Source organism: Rhipicephalus sanguineus, chromosome 9 (assembly GCF_013339695.2).
Source record: "Rhipicephalus sanguineus isolate Rsan-2018 chromosome 9, BIME_Rsan_1.4, whole genome shotgun sequence".
In the NCBI taxonomy this organism is placed as follows: Eukaryota; Metazoa; Arthropoda; class Arachnida; order Ixodida; family Ixodidae; genus Rhipicephalus; species Rhipicephalus sanguineus.
Genome location: NC_051184.2, coordinates 16,969,786 through 16,983,864, shown reverse-complemented (window position 1 = coordinate 16,983,864; position 14,079 = coordinate 16,969,786). Strand labels below are relative to the sequence as shown.

Genomic DNA, 14,079 nt, shown 5'->3' with positions numbered 1-14,079 from the left:
CCTGCGCGATAAGTGTCTCCTAAGATATTTTTCGCCATTATTAGTTACAAAGCCTGTTATGCTTTGGAGCGTCATCGTGTTGCACACAAATTGTCTTTACTGTGACTTCCAATTTATTAATTTTTGTCCCCTTATCTGTCGAATGAAGGGAAACTAATGGGAAATATTAAGATGAGCTAGATAGAAAGATTAGGCTTGTGTAATAGCCATTTCACCATTCCTAGCGAGAACAGAGCATTTGTAAGCGGGAAAACGACGAAATGGAGAAATTTGAGTGGCGTCCTCTGTCATGCTCTGTGGGTACCTCAATAAATGACGTCAGATCATATATTCTGATTACTGAATGATGAGAAGTGAATTGCATATATTTTGACAATAAAAACGTGCAGTAAGGCAGAATACTTACTACGCATTACGGCCGTGGGGCTCTTGGACGCCCGCCAGTTCACAGAAATCGGCAGCCGAGGTGTAAACGTCAGGGCCTTCATTCGGCGCGGGTGATTCAAATTGAGCTGCGGCACCAGGGATTTTCGGCGGATGTTCTCGACGCAAAAAATTCGTTTATTGGCGCGCAGAAAGCAGGGATACACTCCAACGCAGGTAAAAATCAGTCTAACCAAACTTAATATTTTCCTTTATGTCCCTTTAAACAAGGTTGCTCTGCTGAACAGTAACCGTACCTGGCGCCGAAGCAATTAAATTCTTATTGCTTGCGTAGTTTTCTGTATAACTACCATTGCGAGAATTTCACTCGTTTCGGAAGGAGAGGAGGACAGTAAACTTTGTTATATATCGGGGGGCCAGAAATTTTTTTCGGGGGGAGGGGGGTTCAACCATACTTTATGTATGTTCGTGCGTGCATTTGTATGTGTGCGTGTATATATACGCAAGCAAAATTGAAAATTTTCGGGGGGGGGGGGAATTCGAACCTCCCACCCCCCTGGCTACGCCCCTGCACGTCCGCTTGGCCAAGCCTGGGCTCCATCAGTGCGGGTGTTTCGTACACTTGCGCCATCTGTGAACTGAACGCAAAGTGTTCCGACCATTGCATGGCTTCCGAAATTTACAACTCGTGTTGTCATCTCGGAGGCCAAAGTTTGTGGCTTGGCTTGGCTCAATGTTTTATCTGCGTGCAGGTGGTGTTTTTGTTTGCGAAATGACAGTTTTACGTCGTCGGAGCTCCGAAGTGGCAATACAAATCAGGGACACGATCTGCATTGCTTTAGTTTGTCTGTTTAAACGTCGGCTACAGCTGATGTTCACACCGCGCTTGTTTCTTTCCGGCTCCTGCAATCGCTTCCGCCGCTTGCAAAAAGCAGAATAAAGGCTTCAAGATTTGCGTAATATTAATAAATGCCGGAAACACGTCATGGCCGCCACATGCTTGACACCACTCATTTGGCGATATGTTTATGGGAAGAAAAAAAAAAAAAAGCCCTCAGCTACAGTCCACAGTACACGAAAATTTTCAGTTTTTCATTTGTTATGTCCACGCACACATACAAACGCACGCATGAACATACACACGTTATGGTTGAGCCCCCCCCCCCCCCCCCTTCCCACCCCGAAAAAATTTCTGGCTGCGCTATTGCCCGTAACGTTATTTGTTTCAAGCTACTTGAGTTACCTAATAAAATATTCAAAGAACACGTTTCGTTAAACAGAATCTGCGATAACCATTGCTTCTTGCTAGCCGAAACTGGCCCGAGTCAGTAAACAGTGTAGCAAATAGCGATTCATTTTTCTTCGTCCATATTCTCGGAGGTCGCAAAGACAGGTTCTTCGTAACATCACAGGACGGCGGTGCGGTCGCGCTGTTCGCACGCTGCGTGCTACCCCGTGCGGTCGCGGGTAGGCGCCACCATGCCCGCTCGTCTGTTGCTTCTTGCGCGAGCGAAACGCACGCGCATGTGGCGCGCTTCGCGTTTTCACTGCTTTCGCTCGCGGGCGCTGTGACGACGACCGACAGCCGGTGTTTGTGCCGCGCTGTAGTGGTGGCTGCTGCGCGCGCGGTGGCTTATTTTGTCCACGGCTCCGCGGCAGGTTGGTTTTTTAGCGTTGCGACGGCGAGGCCAGCCGTTCACGTGCGAGAAAGAGCGAGAGCTGCTCGAGAACGGGGGCCTCTTTTGCGGCGACGAAAGTAGACGATAAGCGAACGAAAGAGCGTCTGCTGCAGCCACTCGCTTCTTTTTGTTTTACTTACCTGCGCGAAACTGAGTTTGTGAGGTTTCGTTGCCCGTGTGTGTGTGTGTGCTTTCAACGACGGTCGGTTCTTCGACTACGACCACGCAGAGACGGATAGCTCGTGCTTAACCTACCGTGATTGGCGCCCGTAGCAACCGCAGCTTGTTGGAACGCCGCAAGTGCTACGCTGGAAGCGGGAGTGTTTGGATTGGTGCGTTTCGCCGTTGCCTCGGAGAGCCCCCATCGGATACCTCGAGCCGAACTCCACGCTACGGGCTTCAGCGATGGTATGTTCCGGCCTCGACGAATTTTTTTCTTTCCTATCTGGTCTGAACCTGCTGTGATTCGAGTAGACGAGGTGTCGCTTTCCAGCGAAGCGTCATCTCACCTTCTTCCATTTTGAGCCTCGTAGCTCGCGGCTGCATCGGAAAGCCGCGTTGCGAAACCACGCGTGAGGAATCGTGTTGCGCGCAGCATTCGGATGTTCCGTATGGCCTACATAGATACGTAAATAAGCTCGAACCCGCGTCCTCCCCGCCTGTGCCTCTCATCGCGGCAGCCACTGTTTATTTTCCCACGCTGGGAGTTTTTCTGGTCTCGTTGCTGTATCCGCTTGTCGCTCTCCGAATACGGCGGTCCGAGGTCCGCGCGTGAGCTCGCACTTATTCTGCGTGTTCGACATACGTTTTAACTTTGAAGCATTCTATTTTCCGGCCCCGCTTTGGGGATGTTTCTATAAACTGTATCGTGTACGTTGACGCATAAGCGGGAATCGCTGTGTCGACTGATTGCGCAGTAAGGTAAAGTCCGACCGCGACGGATATGAAACGTGCGTTCCGTTTCCATGTGAGGCATTTGAAACAACCTGCCGTACACGCTAACGAACCAATCGGGGAGGTTTACGTCAGCGCACGTGACGCACAGTGCGAGCCCGGCAGGTAATCTATACTTTGACCCCTGTGTAATAACGTATTCTACGCAAACCTGTCTACTTTCCCCCGTGTGCGCGATAACAGGTCGATGAGAGTATCGGGGCGTATGATATACTGTCCTGCCGCACCTGCGATGGCGTGATGGTTCGGGATGGGCGCGGATTTTGATTCCGTCTCGGTGATTGAGGGAGGGTGCTGCGTAATTGGACCGCCTTTATTGCCTTCATCGCCCCGGTTGACGCGGGGCTGGTGGTGCGGTGAAACTCTTTAGCGCGCGCACGGTAGCAGCGTCTGCGAATGATTGAGCGCCGCTGGTCACGCGATATCGGCTGCTGCGTGAGATACCGTGGCTTGTAAATTGATACAGGGTTGTAACTCTTTGTTTTTGTTTTGTGTTTTCATGAGGCGTGCGCATGCGATGCGTTTTTTCAAGTTTTTCATCAGAAGCGTGCGTGCCTTACTGTGAAGGAGGTTTCTTTTTTCTACTTCGCCCCCTCCCCCCCCCCCCCCTTTTTTTGAAAGGTGTTCTGCGTGTCGCTGTTTTAGGCGATAACAGATGCTAGATAGAAAGGATGGCGCGTTTCCGTCTTACAAATACGCAAAACAGTAAGGTAAATCGAAGCTACACTACTGTCGAAACATCTGTATTTCCGGAACTGAAAGCTCCAGGGGCGGCGCCAGGTTTTCTTTTTTTTTCTTTTTTTTTCTTTTTTCTTTTTTTTTTTACTGAGGGTTGCACCCACGACAAGTGAGTTCGTTCAGGGGGTCAGGGAGGCTGGGAACTCATGCGTTGTGTTTTGAAGGTGTTTGTTCCTAGGGGGGGGGGGGGGGGGGGGGGGGGGCAGGCAGGCGGAAATCTTCAGCTGCTCCCTGCGCCGTCCCTGGGGAGCTCGTGCGTAAAGTAGGGGGACGGATTTTGACAAGATCATGGGATTTCGGGGGATGTTATGTTTGTGCATCAATGACTTGGCTAAGTAGAGAAAGATAACTAAATATTAAAAAGAACAACTTGGCTAACTTTAGCTGAGGCAGCCTGTATACCTGAAAATTATCGGCAACAACCTGCCCCAGAGAGATGCGTCTCGGCAATGCATTGCTTCTACCTGTTGTATCTCGTACTGCACCCTTGCGGCCATTACCGTCAGCAACCGGGCCGGCTGGTCAAGTAAAACACTTTTGCGGCGCCCACCTTTCATCGCTGTCCGAGTGTGGCAGATTGGGACAGGTCACGGCGAGATAACGCCGCCAATAAACCTGTCCGCCGACAAAGACCCCACTCACCGGAACTGTCTCCCATCTTGTTTATCATTTCGTTTCTATCTCTGCCTCGAAGCCGTAAACAACGTCGTAATAAGCGGACTGCGGAGGGACACACGCATCATGTGCGCCTGAAATTTATTCGATCGCGTTGCCGTACATTCCCGACTATAGTCCCCAAACGGTGTGTAGTTCGCAATATACAGGGGTGCGCACGGCGCGGCGCGAATCAGAAAACTATCATCATCATGAACGGGTATGTGCCACAGAAATTGGGTAAATCCCACCACTCACCACTGGTCCACTAAAAATAAAGAAGGCAACAGTTATCCCAACAATGAAAAAAGAGAGAGACAAAGAAAGAAATAGAAAGAGGGATAATAAAAGCATATCATAGCCTTGAGTATAGTATAGTATAGCAACGGGGGGGAAAAAAGAGAACGAAGGAGACAAAATAAATAGAAGCAAGGAAGGCCGACCAGCTGCGCTCCTCCTTCAGGTTTGGCACCACTAGTGCGAAGCTGCCTTAATGTTTTTTTCGAGTAGTTTACAAATATGTCAAAGTGTTTATTGTACCCAAACAAACACAATTTTGGCGCAAAATTTTGAAGTTTGGTAAATTTCATCCACTCCGGCCTCTTCATAGCGCCACAAGAGAATCGAATAGTCTTAGAATCCCGAACAAGATATTTACAATTAATAATAACTGATGTTCGAATGCTCGCGTTGATAGTTTTAGCATTAAAAGCACAAAGGCAACATCACGAACAAATACGCAGATTTTCCGTATGCAGATGCATACGCAAAATCTTTTTTCTTCTTTATGCGAGTTTTGCGTATCCTCTATAATATTACTCACGGCTGTACACATGCGGTTTGCATATATACATAAATGCGTAATTGATAGCACGCGCTATGTTGCCTAAGCGCCGACACAGCCCCGCGTCCAGCACATTCTCTTTCGATCGGGGATCGGATCAGCATCGTTCCAGCGTGACTCAGAAATTGTTCGCACGCCGCGCGTGTCACAGACAGCGGTGTCCTTGATACGATATTTCCAGCCCTTATAGGCTTATCTTTTGTTTTTCATTTAATTTCCCTTTTTTTGAGTGACACGCCGGCGGTGCAATGTCAGGTTAAAAATGTCGCTCTCGGTCGGAAACCCGAGCGCGCGTCGAAACAGCAGTTGCGCGTTCGCGATAGTCGGCCTTGCAACTGCTGCTGCCTTCGCTTCGGACGGCCAGATTTCCGGACAGTCTCACCGCCAGGTGCTGTGGCTGGCGCTGTCGGCTGCAGCATGATCGCTGTTGAGTGCACGCAGGGCTGGTTACAACAGACTCAGACCGGATTTCGAGCCCGTGGCCGTGAAACAGCTGTTTCATCGATCACTAGGAATTCCGATGCCTCTGCGTCGTGCCCGCCCACGCTCGTCAGAGTGCACATGTGCGCTGTGCTCTCTTTTTTGTTCGCTCGCTCGTTCTGTTCCTCTCTCGCTCGGCGATCAATTCTGAATGACGCGAGGAGCTTTTAGAGCAGCATGCCGCCATGTTTGCGTTGCGGTTTGGAAGGCAAATGTTGCAGTTATGAAAGCTACATACATTTAATATGCAAAGATATCAAACGCACCTATCTCACCTAACGACGCATGTCAGAACAACGCAATAAAGCAACATATTAGTAAAACGAAAGAAGGGAGTTTAAGGGCTCCTTTTTCTTTGTTAAACACAACCTTAATGAAAACCAACAGAGATTATAGCCAAGGAAGTAATAGGGGACGTTAATTGTAGCCTTTTTTTAACTCTATTGTAGTTATTATATGATATGAGTTAAAAAGTATTAGTAAAACGGCTTTTCGTATTAAAACTGAGTAAAGTACGTTAACAATGTAAAGTGTGTTCAGTGTTATCCGTCTAGGCGTTTTAACAGCAGCAGCTCAGACAAATGCGATAGTTTCTTTACGCGATAGCCTTAAAGAGCCCGTGATGCAGCAAATGCAGCGTCGGCGACGTTGGTTTTCAGCGAAAACTTCCCGAAGGATGCAAAGAACAAAAATCAGCGTTCGAACCGGAATTGAGGTTAGGTATTCTGCGTGGCAGTCAGTATTATTTTGCAAAGCCACGCCAGTCGAGTCGGTCGTTGAAAGCTACCAACCTCTTACAAAGGGCTGAGCAAAATTTGTTATCATCATCAGCCACGTCGCGAGGCTCTTTTTGCTCCGCCAGCGCCATCATCTCACTGTGCACGCGGCAATTGAGCGCCGGATTTGCCGGCAACCGAAGGCGTTGGTTGCACCGCTGCAGGTTGCGGTGGTGGGCGTCGGCCGCTCATGGGTGAACGACGATGTCTTCATCCGCCGGAATCTGCGCCGGCGGCAAATCACGTGACGTGAGGCGTTCGCTTGAAACGCCATTCCCCGAGCCCGCAGGTCGCGTGATCTCGCTTTGCCCAATCAAGTGTAAGCGCGCGTATTTCAATTCTAGCGGCGAATTTACGACACCACGTGATCTCGCCAGCCAATCACATACACTCAGGCGCTTACAACTTCGCTGTGCCGACGGTTTTCGCGGCATGGAGCCGGCTGAATCTTTTGTCATGAATTTCACTCTAATCTCTTCATCATAGTGTTGATATAAAGTAAATAAAAAAGTAAGTACGGGGCGTTTCCAGTGAGTTAAGCCTATTATGGGAGATTGCATCGAGCTTAAGTCGCGGTGAAGTTATACACTATGCGAATGCCAATACAAGGCATGCCAGCCGGGATTACGTTGCCTTTGTCGAGGTTCTTCGAGCTCGTGGAAGTAACATGCAAGAGTCAATATATTTCTCGGTAAGAAAATTTCGTAGCGTACGGATTGATTCACCGCACACGCGGGGCTATTCCCACTTCCGTTGTAGTTCTCGCGAAGCCCGAGTGTGTGCTCCTCAAAATTGGGCGCGCCCGCGCGAAATTAAATTTCCCGAGTTGCTGGCTCTGTACAACCTCCGCTCTGCAGAGTCGAACAATTCATCTAGGTTTCTTTTCCTTTTTTTTTGTATCGCGGTACATTGTACTGTAGTAGAGAGAGGTGAGAAAATAACCTAAATACGCTGAAGTTCTTGCTGAAGGGAGCTCACCCAATTTACGGCATCGTTTCTACTTCTTGCAGCCTGTCTCCCGCCGAGGCTCTAACTTAATTTAGACTCGACGCAGACGATTACACTTTTTGCATGCGTTGATCGTGCCTTGTTATGTGGTGGCTTCTTTTTCTTTATCGTATTTTATCCGTGCCTCGAGATGCGCGATTGCATGCCTTATACGCGAAGGCGTCACTTCAGCTTTCCACAGCGCTACTGGCAATGTGGATGCGTAAAGGCACGTTTTTTCGGGTTTTTTTTTTTTTTTGCATCTTTTATCTTTTTAATTTCTATTCTCTTATGTGGTATACTTTTACTCTCGTTGTGGTAAAAAAATAAATATTGATTAACGAACACGTGGACTGGTATTCTCATGCTCAAGTCTCAGTACTATATTATAATGTGATCACGCAACATGAGAGTTCACACAACGTAAATGTTGACAAAAGCGAAATCTTCACACAGCAGTTGGTAATCACACTTACTAGTAATCTTGGAGTGCCACACTATAAAAACAACAGTCGTGTTGTTTCTAGGCTTGATCTGTCAAAAAGCTGTAACTGCCTGTCTTTCGTGTTTTTTTTTTATTGACGTTGTTTGTTTATTGAATATTTATGGCCTGTGTTATGCGATATGTTTAGTTTTTCTTGTATTCTATAAGCTTAAAGTCGATCCCGGCCACGGGGGTCGAATTTCAGTGGAGGCGAAATGCCAGAGGCCCGTGCATACTGCGCGATGTCAATGCACGTTAAAGAACACCAGATGGTCGACATTTCCGGAGCCATCTACTACGGCGTGCCTCATAATGATATCGTGGTTTTGGCACGTAAAAGCCCAGATATTACTATTACAAGCTTAAAATCTGTCCTATCTTACTGGTTGTGATTGCCCTCTTTTCAGTGTCATATGCGTAACATCCCAACGAAATCACAACTCACGCACTTGGTACCGCAGTAGGAAGCGCTTTCGAAGCTCCGTCTCTTCACTGGCATGCTCGTCTCACTTGTGAAACTTGATCGCCCAGTCTTTACGGGGCCATTTTATGATCCGAAAAATCGCTTGTAGTATTTCACTGTAATGTCACTAATAACTGTACCGGCAGGTAACCTACACGCTATGTCATCATCATCATCATCCTGACTATGCCCACTGCAGGGAAAATGCCTTTCCCATGTAATTAACCCGATCCTGTGCTTGATGCGGCCACGTTATCCCCGTAAACTTCTCAATTGCATCTGCCCCTCGCGTGCAAGTATTCCCTCTACCTGTGCACAGGTGGCGCGAATTTTTATTTATTTATTTATTTACAAATACTGCAGGCACTGTTCGGGCCCAAGCAGGAGTGGGTAACAAATGTCAGTGTCTCATGACCACAAGATCGCAGATTCGATTCCCGTCTGAGGCTGGACTCCGGTAGAAGCGCGATAAATAAGTTCAATATTTAACACATAACCTTGTGGTCACTTGCATACGTTCCCCATCTGAGAACATGTATGCGGCCTGCATGTAGGGATTTGGCAGACGTTATACTTCCGCCAACCGCTCTCGAAAAAAAAAAAAAGAAATAGACAAAGGGCGTCGATTTTCATTTTCTTTCATTTTAGACATTAACCTTCTCCTTCTTATGGCTTCCTCGCGGTTAAATTCCATTATCTCTGCTTCGCTTATCGGCTAGTTTTACCAGAGTGGGGACAGTCTAGTTAACTTTGTTTCAGACGTACTTTAACATCCTTCACTCAGAAAGACAACGCGTAATAAAATAAAGAGGGGCTTATCATGAAGCGTATAGCGAAACACGGCGACAGATGCTGCAGAGCCTATGTGCGTGACGTCACGGATGACGTCGCATGCGGTGTTACGTCTGGCAGCGAGTACGGCGAAGGTTTAGGTCGCAAATCGATATTTAATTAGGAGTATTGCGGGGGTCTGACCGCGAGAAGATATTAAGCAGGGAACGTGTATTAGGGAAAGGCAGACGAAGGGAGGAACGGGGCGGTGTTTTTCAGCCGTGCAGTCGTGGGTGTCACACGAGAGAGAAGAGGAATTTAAGGGCTCGTCTTCTTTGTTAGACACAACGTTAATGACAACCAACAGACAATCAAGCCAATGAAAGTATAGGGGACGTTATTTATAGCAATAATGGTATAAATAAGAAAGTAAAGTGGACGAAAAGATAACTTGCCGCCGGCAGGGACCGAACCTGCAACCTTTGAATAACGCGTCCGTTGCTCTTACCAATAGAGCTACGGCGACGGTCGTCCTCCCGTATAGGGTATATCTGTGCATTTAAACATGTGGGTGTTAGTCGGCGCCGCTGGTACCCATGACGGCGAGGTTCGGTTCCTGCAGGCGGCAAGTTTTCTTTTCGTCCACTTTAATTTTCTTCACACTTATATCATAATTACTACAAATAACGTCCCCTATACTTGATTGTCTGTTCGTTGACGTTAACGACAGAGATAGAGAAGTAAATGAAACAATGAAATGAAAGACAGGAAGGTTAACCGGAGGTGATCTCTAGTTGGCTAACAGGCGGGCTTGAGTCTATTAGATTTAATTTTGGGATATTAAGTGCAGCAACCACAATGCGATTATGAAGTACGCCGTAGTGTGGAACTACAGATTACTGTTGACCTCCTGAAGGTTCTTTAACGTGCGCCTAAATCCAAATGCACGGGTGTTCCTGCATTTGCACCCGTTGAAGTGTGGCCCCCATGGAGGGGAATCGAACCCGCATCCTCCCGCTTAGCAGCGCAGCACCATAGCCTCTACAGGCTGTACCACGGCGGGCAACTCGAGGTTACGTTGTAGTTAGGTTACAAATAGTGATAACATCGACATCCGTAGGCTCATATGCGCCTTCGACCCGTTGCTATGTTTCGATGTGCTTATTGCTCTCCAGCTCATGACGGCTGAGCGACGTCCTACACCTTTCACTGCGCGCAACTAATCTCTATATGCGCTGTATATACGACGGCGATTGTGAGCGACGCCATTCGTGCATTCCGGACCCTCGAGAAGCTTGTGGAAGTTCAATTCACTGCCAATGTGGCCACGCTTCTCCATTTGGTGTGTATCTCCGTGCATAAAAAATACGCAATACGTGACCCGTGTGCCGGACTCTCCATATCGCGCCATCTTTGTTGCCCTCCGCCTTTAATCCGGATGTTTTTTCTCGCTCTTCACTCGGAGTGCCGCGCGTGAAGTACCGGGCACGTTTCCTCCTTCTCTCCCCGTTGTTATTCGCGACGTGGTGCATTCGGAGGACTGAGGCGGAATGTAATAGCGGGCCGCGTTTGTATGGACCTCATGCCTTTCCTTTTGTTGATTCGAAATTATGCAGCCACATGTGTGCGATCGCCCGGGGCGCTGTCGTGCATCACAACTGACAGGTCCGAATAACTATGACCCTTCCAGTTAAAACCTCCGAGAAGAGAAAACACTCAAGGTGTTTACTGTTATCATTTTGTTGTTTCTCGTTATTGTTATTATTTTTATTTCTGTTACTTCAAAAAAGTAGCTGAAGAAATTCTTCTCTGAGTTGTGAAATTACTTTGGGTATGGACTACTTTAGGTAATATATACTCTCTGTCCCTTCTCTGTTCTTTTTTTTTTATTTATTTATTGCCTGTGGACAAGCATTTGTGTCAATTATTCGTCTGTTCATTGACAAAAAAAATGTTATTTTGTGAGCACATAACCAGGTCGCTGTAACCGGCTTTGCCAGGCCTAGTCATACAAGTCTTCGTATCTATAGACTTAGACAGGCCCATTTCTGCATGTGTACTATTTCTGTATGTGTACAATAAAGTATTTCTTTTTTTTTTTTGAGTTCCGCGTGTGTTTAGGGTTGCGCTTTTCCTATGAATGATTTATTAACATAATAGATCATCTCGCGTGCTATTGAGAATGTAGCCCTGACTGGTCAAGATGAAGTAACGCGTAGGTTTCCTCGATGAAGGCTACGCAAGATTAGCTGTAATGTTCGCGCTTTCATTCATGCCTCTTTCTTTCTGCCTTCCAATATATACACCCATATCAAATTTCGTCCCATCCTTCTATGCTCACTTCAGTTTCCCCCAAGGTTATGTCCCGCGTGTTCCTTCGTACCGGTAAAAATGCGTCGACCGTACAATGTTTCGCTCAAGGATATCACACTTTTGAGTATACCTGTATGCCATGAGATCTCCTCAAGCCATTTTTATTATTCTGGAAGTTTCCGCGGAATAATACTAAACTGCGAAACCATGTGGCACGGTATAGGTAAAGGCATTGCGCCAGAGTTCCTCATGCGTGCTTCGGGGTGTGTCACGTGGTCTGCGCTTCGCGTCCCTGTTTGCATTGCAACACCTTCCGCAGCACAAGGTCTCCTCCGTTCGCCGCAGTTTACGCGGTGATTCACCAGTTCCTTTTTTTATTCCAGGAAAGATGGCAAACGCACGCTCTCGAAGAAAACGAGCCTACGCCATCGCGCGTGGTTGTGTGTGCCATACACATGTTCTGTAGTTCCGCGACATTCGGCATGCTTCCACAGACTTCGTTTCACAACCGGTAACACCGGTCTGCGATCCAAGATTTCGCTTTCATTTCGTTTGCAGTCTTGCTTTTTTCTTCTTCTTCTTCCTCCTATTTATCGTTCGTCTCACCACAATCTCGCGCCTTCGGGTTTTCTAGGCGCGCGCTGAAAACTGGCCACGCCTTCTTTTTTTATTCTTTCTATTTGAGTTTATGCTTCGTCAGTGCATCTTGCCACATGATCCTCGGCAAAAGCTGTTTGGCTCATCGCATGCTCGTTTGCATGTATGGAAATCGACACCGGTTTCGCAGGAAGCGAGATATGCTCGATGCACGTGTGCGGAGGCCTCAAGGCCGGTGTGAACGTGTCACTGATAGAGGCGTTGTCCAGGCATAATAGCAACATGACAGCAGCTTTACGGATCAACCGATTGATTTATGGTTCGTTGACTAGATGAATGACCGAGTTGAAAACTGATTGGCTGGCTGGCTGCTTGATCGATTGAATCAATGAATGGATCACATTTGTTCGATTGGCCGACTAGCAGGCCGATTCATTCCATTCATTCATTCATTCATTCATTCATTCATTCATTCATTCATTCATTCATTCATTCATTCATTCATTATTGGCCCTGGAAAATAGCACTGTACAAAATACAGGGATAACTTAGTCCGCCTGCGGGTTCTTCGACGCGTACTAACGCGTACTTGTCGTCGATGCTGTCGTCGCGAAGCTGTCTAATTTAGCGGCTGTCTAGTTTGCAGCCTAAGGCGAGCATTGAAACACAGCCTAAGCATTGGCTATGTTGGCTATCCGCTGTCTAATATCAATGGTCTCTTCATCCAGTCTCCGTTCAATGGTTCAGTTGCCTACAATTCTATTTTTCTTTACGTTCAACCTACCCGCCGCGGTGGTCTAGTGGTTATGATGCACGACTGCTGACCCGAAGGTCGCGGGATCGAATCCCGGCCGCTTTTTCGATGGAGGCGAGAATAATAGAGGCCCGTGTATATAGACTTAGTGCGCGTGAAAAAATTCCAGGTGGTCGAAATTTCCGAAGCCTCCCTCTGCGACGTCTCTCGTAATCATATCGTGTTTTTGGGACGTAAAACCCTAGCAATTATTATTATTATTATTATTATTATTATTATTATTATTATTATTATTATTATTATTATTATTATTATTATTATTATTATTATTATTATTATTATTATTATTGATGATGAAGGCGTGACTGACTTACTTCAATGGTTCAGTTGTCTACAAGTCGGTTTTTTCCTTACGTTCATCCTACACCTTTGCCTGCGTATGCGCACGCATCATGTCGTCTCGACTGGGCGCGGGCATGGCTATGAGTTACGCAAGCGGCGCGCGCGCGTGCGACACCCGTAGGCGATGAATCACGCGTTCCATCGCACGACACAGCGGGGGCGCGCATACACGCACCTCTGTATATACTGTACAGCTGTATAGTAAATACGTACGCCGGCGAGTGAGAGAGGCGCAGCGATGCGGCACAGGTTTTTTGCTGCTGGTTGCACTGAGCGAGTCCTGCTAGCCTCCTCCGTTGCTGCTCGAGAGGATGATGAGCTGTGGTGGCGCTTGCATATTTAGGACATTCTGCACTCGACGCCTGTGGGAGGGTCGCGGGTGGTGTTGCGAAGCGCAGTCTTGCGTTGGGAAAGTTGTCGACGTGGCTTGTAGTACTAGCTTCTTAGGCCGGTTCCTGCCGTTCTTTTAGATATCTTTTTTTTTTCCGGTTATTGATAAGCTTCCGGCGCCTTGCATGGCGTCTCTGGCATCGTTGTGGCCTCGAGAGTTGTATCTCTCTTGTTGTTTTGAGTTGTAACGTACACTGGCTTGTTGTCAAGTTGTCTGTTCCTAAGGTCGTTTACTGCGCGTTGCATGCATTGTCGTTTGTAAGAAGAGGCGACTTTTCGAAAATGGGCCACGCAACTCGAGGGCCGACTCAATAATGAACTACGACGGCTGCGGTTTAACTAATGTTACACGCTTTGTTCAAGTGTTCGCGCGCGTATATCGCATGTCGTGCGTGCGTGATAAATAGGA

The 14,079-nt window shown here is 47.5% G+C and overlaps 1 protein-coding gene across 2 annotated transcripts in view; it reads left to right on the top strand.

The window, feature by feature from the left end:
* The first annotated feature begins 1,969 nt into the window (after positions 1-1,969).
* LOC119404659 (rho family-interacting cell polarization regulator 1) overlaps positions 1,970-14,079 on the top strand; it is a 102,094-nt gene continuing 89,984 nt past the window's right edge. Inside the window, exon 1 of one of the 2 annotated variants that reach the window (XM_037671251.2) lies at positions 1,970-2,471. The gene's annotated coding sequence lies outside the window, so the exon portion shown is untranslated. The remainder of the gene's footprint in view (positions 2,472-14,079) is intronic. The other variant, XM_037671252.2, reaches the window with a different exon arrangement.